This window comes from Physeter macrocephalus, chromosome 2, assembly GCF_002837175.3.
Source record: "Physeter macrocephalus isolate SW-GA chromosome 2, ASM283717v5, whole genome shotgun sequence".
In the NCBI taxonomy this organism is placed as follows: Eukaryota; Metazoa; Chordata; class Mammalia; order Artiodactyla; family Physeteridae; genus Physeter; species Physeter macrocephalus.
The window spans coordinates 49344271-49354060 of NC_041215.1; the positions used below are offsets into that span (position 1 = coordinate 49344271).

Consider the following 9790-nt stretch of genomic DNA (forward strand, 5'->3'; position numbering starts at 1 on the left):
GTCAAAGGCAATTTTTTAAGGTTGCAGCATAATTTCAAGCTTTTCGCGTTATTTCTTACACCACCACATATTTTCACTCTGAGTCATATACTTTAACTGTTTGTCATATATGTGCTTTTTACAAGTCTGCATACCAGTCTTCTGTTTATTCTGTTTCTGTGTTAACCTTACCCATTATATGATATGACTTTTTTGTGTGTGTGCTTAGAATGAGATAAATGTGCCCATGCGAGATAGACTGACAGACACATACCATAAATCACTGGAATAATTTGTATTCTCATGTTATTGCTGAACTAAATACATCTAGAAAAAGCAGATGTATTTGGAGAAAAGCTGATTTTCCTTATTCATTGATAGGATTCACTTAGTGTATTGGCTTTCTCAAGAAAAGTGACATATTGTCAACTGTTCTTCCTATTTCCCACAACTGCTTTCCCCAATTCTCCTTCTTCCATTATTCAGCATCTACCACAGGCTGAATCGTGCCCCTGAATTCATATGTTGAAACTCCAAATCCCAGTACCTCAGCCTATGAACTTATTTGGAAATAGAGTTGTTGCAGAACATGGAGGGCCCCTAATTTAATATGACCGGTATCCTTTAAAAAAAAAATGCCATATGAAGAGACAGACATGCACACAGGGAGAATGCCTTGTAAAGACTGGAATTGCCCTACCACAAGCCAAAGAACTGCCAGATGCTAGGAGGAAACTTGGAACAGATCTTTCCCTAGCACCTTCAGAGGGAGCATGGACCTGCCAACACCTTGATTTTGGACTTCTAGCCACAGAACTATGAGAATAAATGTCTGCTGTTTAAGCCACTTGGTGTGTGGTCCTTTGTTACCAGCACCCATGGCAAACTGACAGAGCATCTAACCAAGATTCCTACAAAAGTCAATAGATAGGCACCAACTCATCCATTTCCTCCTTCCTGGCTATTGCATCTTCTGTAGCTTCACCTGCTCCGCCCTCCTGTTTGAATGCATGTGTTAATCCTTCTATCCCATGCAAACCTCTCCACCATTGCTCTTTATCCCGTCCTTTCCCATCAATTCAGTTCCTATTTCTGAATTAGATATCACCAATCTCTTAATCTCGGCTGAATCCTGTCCCTCAGCCGATAACCGTGGTCAGGTGTTTGCCAATTTAACAGCTGGAGAGAGTGACCAAGGCTTGCTGCTGCTTCTTAGCATTTTATGAAATCTGGTCTTCAGCCTTCTTACCTGTGGAAACTATTATCCTAAACATCATCAGCCACGTAATTATTTAGTACAAAACAATTTTAACCATCTTCTTACTCTTTTGTCTTAAATTTTTGACCCCAAAATATGTCTTTGGTGATCTCTCTCTTTTTTCTTCCTTCCTTTCTTTCTTTTTTTGTTTTTGTTTTTTGTTTCGTTGTTGTTGTTGTTACAAAAATTACATCTCTACATACAGGGCTTTGAGCCCTACAGCGCAGGGCTCTCCTTTGTGGAAGACGCTGAGGCTTCTTGGGGTAGGACCCATCTTGGGTCATCTCTGCATTCAGCTCAACGTGGCTTAGATACAGGCTGCAGAAGACTGGAGGCAACGCAAGACTGGAGACATCATGCCATCCCCCCTTCTTCCCATTCTCTCAGCTGCTGGCTGATTGATAATGAGCTTCTTAATTTTTAACACTATTCTGCATATGATTCTGTCTGCTATTCTTCTTTAAGGAATATCTTCTTACCTGACTCCTATAATACTACTTGACCAGGATTCTCTCCCGACTTTTTATGGTATGCGGGCCTCCCTCTGCTGTGGCCTCTCCCGTTGCGGAGGACAGGCTCCGGACGCGCAGGCTCAGCGGCCATGGCTCACGGGCCCAGCCGCTCCGCGGCACGTGGGATCCTCCCAGACCGGGGCGCGAACCCGCGTCCCCTGCATCGGCAGGCGGACGCGCAACCGCTGCGCCACCAGGGAAGCCCTCTCCCGACTTTTTAAACTACTTTTTTTTTTGTACCTCATCCTTACCTCAATGTTTCTCAATCTTAAATGACTAGGAAAATATCTCAGTTCCTTCCAGCTATGAGATCTGGCCACCATCCTCGGCCCATTGAGAATCATTACAATCCCCAGATGCCAAGATGTTCCCAATTTAATTCCTATAATTTGTGTGACAAATTTTTTTTCTTTTGAAATATAACATAATACAATATTTAGTAGGATCATTTAAACTATATTCCTCCAGAAATTGGATATTTGCCTGACTTCCTCACCCCACAATTCTATCTTAAAGATGTGTTCAGTCCTTTTACTAATACTCTTGAACTTCTTACTGTAAGTACTGAAGTAACTACTTCTTACTTTATCTTCTTTCTCTGTGGCCTGTTTCATCTATTTCCATAGACGCATTATTATATATTTCATTATTCCAGACAGCCATTATGGATATATAGATATCGGATATATAGATATCAATATATACATATATGCCTATAACTATTTTGTTTGAATACATTGTTTTCTCCTGGAATCCATTCCTTCCCATCTCCCTAACCCCACACATTTCCTCTTTGCTGTCAAAGCAGAGATTGGTTAGGGTGTCGGCCCTCATCCAAGCAGTTAAACGGCCAGAAAAATAACCTGACGTAATCCCAGCTCCTTTGGTACAACATAATCTAAACGATCCTGGTTGTTTCATTCTCCTTCTACAAACTGGTTTAGGTAGGGGCCTGTGTCCCAGTCATGACAATGAGATGAGATTTCCTCTTTGAAGACAATGAAGAAGCTTTTCCACTAATAAAGTCAAATGGCAGAGGGGAATTACACCAAGGTCTGATACGGAATTAAGGCAGGTTCCCAACCTTAAAACACCTTATTCTATAATAATTACTCCTTTCATTGTTAAAACCATTTTATCTGGTTATCTGTCACTAGTAGCCAAAAGTATACCCCTCAAACAAGATGCTTTCACCTGAGTTCCAGACTCATATTTGCAAATATTCGTTTTCTGGTTTGATCACATGTACCTCAAATATACATACTGTTCAATACATATATGGTTCAAAAGAGAACTCCCTTTGTTTCATCACCTCAACCTGATCTTCTGCCTGAGTTTGGTTTGTGTGTTTGTCTTGAAATTACAGTCACTAATGTCCCCAAATCCAGGCCAGGAATTTGGAGTCATCTCCACCTCCGTTACACTGCATTTCCCAGGTGGCCACTGAGTCCTGATGAGTCTAAATGCAAAATGTCAAATTACCTTCCTTCTTATAGTTTTACCTGGAATCTTTGTGTTTCCTTGCCACCTAGTTGTTGCTTATTGAATCAGAGGTGTGCACTGCTTTCACATTCACGCTTCTCAAACATTAACAGTTTTAAAAATCTTTATGAAAAGTATTATTATTACCAGTTCCTTTTTTTCCTGTTGCTTTTTGGAATGAACTATTGATGCTATAATATCCGATTTGCTTATGAGCCCGCCTTCTTGCTTAATCTCTTAAGTGTATTCATACATACTCCAGCTATAGCTGTCTTCTAATCATTCCCTAAATATGCTGTGGGAACAAGTATGCTTTTATTTTACTGTTCCCTCTGTGCATAATATAATGCCTTTCTTTTCCTACTGAGCTGACAAAATCCACTTTTAGTGGTTCCTCCTGTGTAAACACTTTGGGACACACTCCCTAGAAATGGAATTAATAATTCTTTGCAGAAATATTATTTCATTCATACTGCAAGCATATTATGTATCATTTGTATCTTTAAATCTTAAGTGATTAATCATTGTATTTTAAATGTTCTTGAATTGAACAATTTTGTTGATAACTCCTAAACAGATCATGGGATCTTTATTATTGGAATACAAAATGATTAAATAAATATTACGTTCAAAAATTTAAGAAACCATAAGTGAACTTACTGTGATGTTAATCAATAATATTTATAACGGGTAGCCACCTACACTATAATAATAGTAGAATAGGGAATATCTCATATAATTACAGTAACTATAAGCTTAGCAGTGTTTATCAAATAGTAGCTCTTCAATAATTTTTTAAATGATTTCTTCCAGATTTATGTGTTAAATACATTGCATTTGGAAAAGCTGCAAAATTATTTAAGAAAATAAACGATTTATTGGTAGAAGAAGGATATTTGATACAGAAATGCAATTAAATAACCATGGATGAGTAAAGATCTAAAATCCATTCCATTCATTTACCAATAATTTAAATGGGTAGGGTGTACTGTAGTACTCCTTTCCAGTGATACAATTAATGCCATCCATAAACCAACAACAGGTGGACAAATAACATTCAGCATTTCCTTTTTATATCCATTTTCTTTAGTTTGATATGTTTTCCCAAGAAAAACATCCCAGTTACATATTAATCACAAGACTTTGATGCTGAATTGAATCAGCTTCTTTGTACAGCATGGCAGGACACCCATAATGGCTTCCTCCCCGCCTGTGGGCAATGGTGCAGGTTCTACATTGAGAACCAGGGTGGCAATACTCCAGCCACTTCAAGGAATTTTCCCAGCCCAGGTGGTTCTTAAACTTGGCTGCTCATCAAAACCACCAGTGGGGTTTTAAAGAAATACAGGTGCCTGGGCCCCAATTATCAAGAGAAGCTGATTTCAGGATTCCTGAGTAATGGAGCCCACTAATGAGTTTTAAAACCTCCACGGGTTTTAAAACCTCCACAGATGCTTCTAATGTGTAGCTTGCCCTGGGAAGCACTTATAACACTTAAACTTGACATCTCGACTTTCCTTTTGAAGTTGGCTTCTTTATCATAATATGTGGTCAGGATAACCCCACTGCTTATGGGTTTTGCTTCTGTAACTCATAATTAGGTCTAATTGTTTTGGTGACAGTGTCATCTCTGGATTTGTCTTTCAAATGTCCTTTAACCCCTTGCTCTGTAATCCACAGGCCAATTCCACCTTTTTCCCAAATCAATTCCCAAATAACACAACATTACCCAAGGAACACCGCCCTAGACCATCCCTTGATAATATTTCCTTTCTAATCTGCCCTCATTAGAAGCAAAAATGGTGAGCAAAAAAAGCAAAAAAAGCCTTCAGAATGTGTTTGTCTTCTGCTCAGGGACTATTTAATGTCACCTGTCATCAGACAGGGAGAAGCCCAAGAATTTCATGGCCAACTTAAGGAAGAATGTTATGTCGACCACTGAAATTTTAAAACATAATTCTCAGTGAATAAAGATAGTCCGGGGGCTCAGTCTTATAAAAAGATATTTTTGAAGAACTACATTTATTTTCTCTTACTCTCTGGACACAAGCTCTTAATACTATATTTATTAGTTTCTCTTTACCCGCTATTTTGAATGCCTAAATTCCTGTTTTTATACTCAATTGTAAGATGTTATGAAGTCTAAAAGATGCAAAAATGTGTATAGTCTTAAGATTCTCAAAATTTAAAATTCTCATTAACCAAAGACTGTTGTAACAGTTTCCCTACAATCTTCTTATAAATTAAAATCTGTTCCACAATTTACATATTAAATTTTCTTTCAATAAAGTAATAACAGTTACATTTAAAATGGACACCACTGCTGTCATGGGTTAACTGTGAAACTTGGAAACTTTCACAGAAACAACATACATGTACAACTACCTTGGCAAAATCCTTGATATAGCTGTTTTAATCACACAGGTTCAAACTGTTAAATTCACTAAGTATTAGGTATAGTCATGTTTTCCTAACGAACAAAAATAAAGATTCATAACCCATTGTGATACTTCCATTGTATGTTCTGCAACACAGATTGCTACTACATAGCTCCACAGATTTTTTTAAATACAAGGACATATTTAAACTCATAAACTGTGCTTGCTAGCTTGGCAAGGATGTTGGGTCACACAGATTACTATATGTAACTATGACATGGATTAAAAAAAAGACTCATTAATGCCGATAGGCATCAGGTTTTTCCTTTTATTCCTTTGTTCATGTTCACAAGTGCCTAAAGTGGAGAGATGCTAAAAAAACAAACACAGAAACAAAAATCACAGGGCTATTTTGAATTCTGTATTCCTGGAGAAAAACAACAAAAAGAAGATTTATTTTGGATTCACTTCCATATTGCTCTCTCTTTCAGAAAGCTTGGCTTTCCAAGTTCATCTAGTGTAGCGGTTTTGGCCACTCTCTTATCCTCCAGGGAATGCTGGGAAATGAGTTACAAAGACCAAGCACCATGCACGTTGCGCTGTTTGTAAGTCTGGTTGAGAACGAAATAAGGATGGGGCACAGCTGCAGACACACAGCAGGTAGAGAATCACTTAAGAGATAACGGAAAGTAGCAGGATGATACGTTTAAAAGGAGAGAAAACGCTCAGAACCTGAGGTGAAACCCTGGAGTGACGACGAAGCCTAGAAGAGTAAAAGAAACACAGTACTTAAATTCCACCATGAAATCCCCAATCTGGAACAAGTAGGAATTGTAGGCTATTACTTACAATTAAAACATGGTGAAGTCTGGTGCAGAGGAAGTGACACTGCACTGTGAATGCAGCCATCTGAATTCTGGTTCCAGCCCAGTCACTGACTTACACGTCACTTAAAGGACGTTGTTTCACCTTTTTTGGTCCCATCCTTAAAATGACAGTGGTGGACTAAAAGTTTCAATTGTATATTTTCTACACTTCTACAGAGCATATCAGACACTTATTAGATAATATCCACAGGTTTGTAGCAGAAACTTGCAGTGGCCACATAATTTCCTGTGCAGCATCCCTGAACGCTGGTGTGAGCGCTCAGACTGTTCTGCACCAGTGGTAGAAGTCACCACCTAATGATACAGTGATTCTGCATCTGGAGGGCTCTTAGGTTTAACTGATATTCATCCAGTCGTTTTTACCCCTGGATCCAGTTCTATCCTCAAAACAATATAAAATAAATAAATTTCCTCTTCAGGTACTGAAAGCAGCATATTTGATCTCAGGTTTTATCTTATCTAGGCTGTGAACATTCTTGTTTCTTTCAGCTGTTGCTCATTTACATGATGTCGAAACTTGAGAAGCAAAAGGATTGCTGACTTATAAACAGGTCCGAGCTACTGAAATCTGTTTTAAATGGTGATACCCTGAATGCAATGAATGAAACAGAAGTCCCCAATTTTAAATAATTCCATGTGATTACTATCAAGGATGGCACAAGAAATTTCAGCTTCTAAGCACAGCTGCTAACAAACTCAGACAAAGAAAAGTATATGAAATTGAAATGACATTAACTGCTGATATTTGATGCAGGACAGTCTCAAGAGTTGGCAGTGATTATACAAAAAAAAAATAAAAACGGCACCAACAAAACTCAATAATTATAGGATCAGGCAATGTACTGAGTCCTTTACATTTTTTATGGCATTAATGGAAACTGGCTGTTTGATAAAATAGGTCATTCTCACGTGACATGGAAGGGCTGGCTCTCAGGGAAGCATGCTCTGCAAATCTGGAGTTAAACTGACTTTGGACAGCATTTCTTCCTCTATGATCTACAACTCTGGGCTTATCAAAACCATCTACCTTTGTGCCCTCCTCAGTTAGGCAAAACCACTAGTGATATGCCATTTCTTCTTTTCTTTTTTTCTTTATTTTGTGGCTCCGCTGGGTCTTTGTTGCTGTGTGCGGACTTTCTCTAGTTGCGGCACATGGGGGCTACTCTTCATTGCGGTGCACAGGCTTCTCATTGCAGTGGCTTCTTTTGTTGCAGAGCACGGGCTCAAGGTGCGCGGGTTCAGTAGTTGTGGCTCGCAGGCTCTAGAGCGCAGGCTCAGTAGTTGTGGCACATGGGCCTAGTTGCTCCGCAACATGTGGGATCTTCCTGGTCCAGGGCTTGAACCCGTGTCCCCTGCCTTGGCAGGCAGATTCTCAACCACTGCGCCACCAGGGAAGCCCTCCCATTTCTCCTTATCTGTGAATATTTCCTCTCCACCTTCCACTTAACTGAGACTAAGCATTTTTTTTTTTTCAGTTTTGGTGTCCATCTCATATATTCATGCTGGACAGCAGAAAAGACTCAAGTGTAGCATTGATACCAAAACATTAAAAAAAGTCTAGGTCAATCGCTGTCTTTTCCTTGCTCATGTATATCAGCTCACAATATACCAAGAGCCCACAAGAAGAAATGATTCATATCTCAAGACTTCTGTGCACCAACATTTCTGATACAGGTAGGCCTATTTTCTTCCCTCTCTCAGTACTATCTTTACAGCTTACTGAGAAAAGTGGATTTCTATCACGGCAGGAGAAAATTTAATTAGGAATGATGATAAAATGTGCAACCCTTGGAAGTTTTTCCATGTTAAATAGCCTTAGTTAAAATGTACCTCCATGAGTCAGGCTGGAGAAAGCTATGGATGGTTCCCCTACATTGCAAATTAGCATCATAATACCAGTAAAAATTTTCCCAAATCCTGTGATCCTGTAAACCACATCAATTTCTGGGCATCTTTATATTTTTCTTAGAACCCCATAGAAAATACTGTGATGTGTGTATGTGGGTAGGTGATAGACCACGGGAACTGGAAACAGTAGTTAGGAGGTTCTGATCTTGAAAAAAAGAGGAAAAGAACGGATGCTAGGGAATGATGGCTGTTTTTTAATGCTCAGATTAAAATAAGGGTAGTAAGTAGAACGCTTACCAAACACAAACCAAACAGAATTCCTGGGGCAGTAAGAAGCTGGTGTGTATGTGTGGTGAGGCACGTCTTAAGGGCATTTATCAGAGGAGCTGGGTGTGGTGATGACTCAGTGGGTCAAGGAAGAGTGGAGGTGGTCATAAGAAAACGTACGTTTATAAATCTAAATTTAGCTACTTTATATTTGACTTTGCTGCTTTCTGTCACTTATCGTATTCACTATTCCTCATTGTTTTATATAATCTAGAAATGTCAAACATTTTTTCATTTAAGTCATCACTAAAATTTTGAAATTGCTTGACTAAAGCAGAGGATACAGGAAGATCCTATAGCTTTTCATCACTCAATTAAGCAGTACTTTTCAAGAAAATTGCTATTCAACCAGTTATAAAATGCAGCTAATTCTGTTTTCCATTGTTTCTCTCTTTGGGCTATTAGGATCTATTAAATTAATTGCTGATATGAAAATAATGCAATTGATATAGTGTATCTTCCCAACCCTGATTCTTCTCCCCAGAGTACTCTAATACCATAAAGAAATAAAATGGGATTGGATTAGAATGTATTGTTATTTGTTTGTACTTCGGTGAACACTATTTGGTCTCCAGTGACTGATCTTTCTTACAATCCTGCAGCTCCCTACTTAAAAATCTATATGTTTGCCTAGAAATAATACTAAGTTTATATCAATAACATTTTCCATTTTTTAACAATCAGAAAATTTTTATGTTTCCAGCCTTCTTCTGTACCTTCTGTTTGTTACCATTCTCAAAAGAATAAAGGGTTCTGAAATAATATTTGCATGTCCTGGGAGGTAAATTTTTTCTGAAGAAGAGGCTTGAAATCATTTAGAGGAACTCTGTGTTCTCATATAATTTCCTTATCTCTTTTTTAGTTCAATTTTCTCATGAGTGTTTGTTCTGCCTTTACCATTTGAAAACTTATTGATACAGACAAAAGCAAAATAGGCCAAAAACAGTGATGCATTTTCCCATGGACTCAAAGGAAAACAGTTTAAAATCTAGTCTAGACAATGCACATAAAAAGCTCTACTGAGGTTTTTTTTTTTTTTTTTTTTTTTTTTTGCAGTACGCGGGCCTCTCACTGTTGTGGCCTTTCCCGTTGCGGACCACAGGCTCCGGACGCGCAGGC

At 38.5% G+C, this 9790-nt stretch overlaps 1 protein-coding gene across 1 annotated transcript in view; it reads right to left on the reverse strand.

The window, feature by feature from the left end:
• LRP1B (LDL receptor related protein 1B) overlaps positions 1 to 9790 on the reverse strand; it is a 1933320-nt gene that overhangs the window by 1817477 nt on the left and 106053 nt on the right. The gene's annotated exons all lie outside the window — the stretch shown is intronic.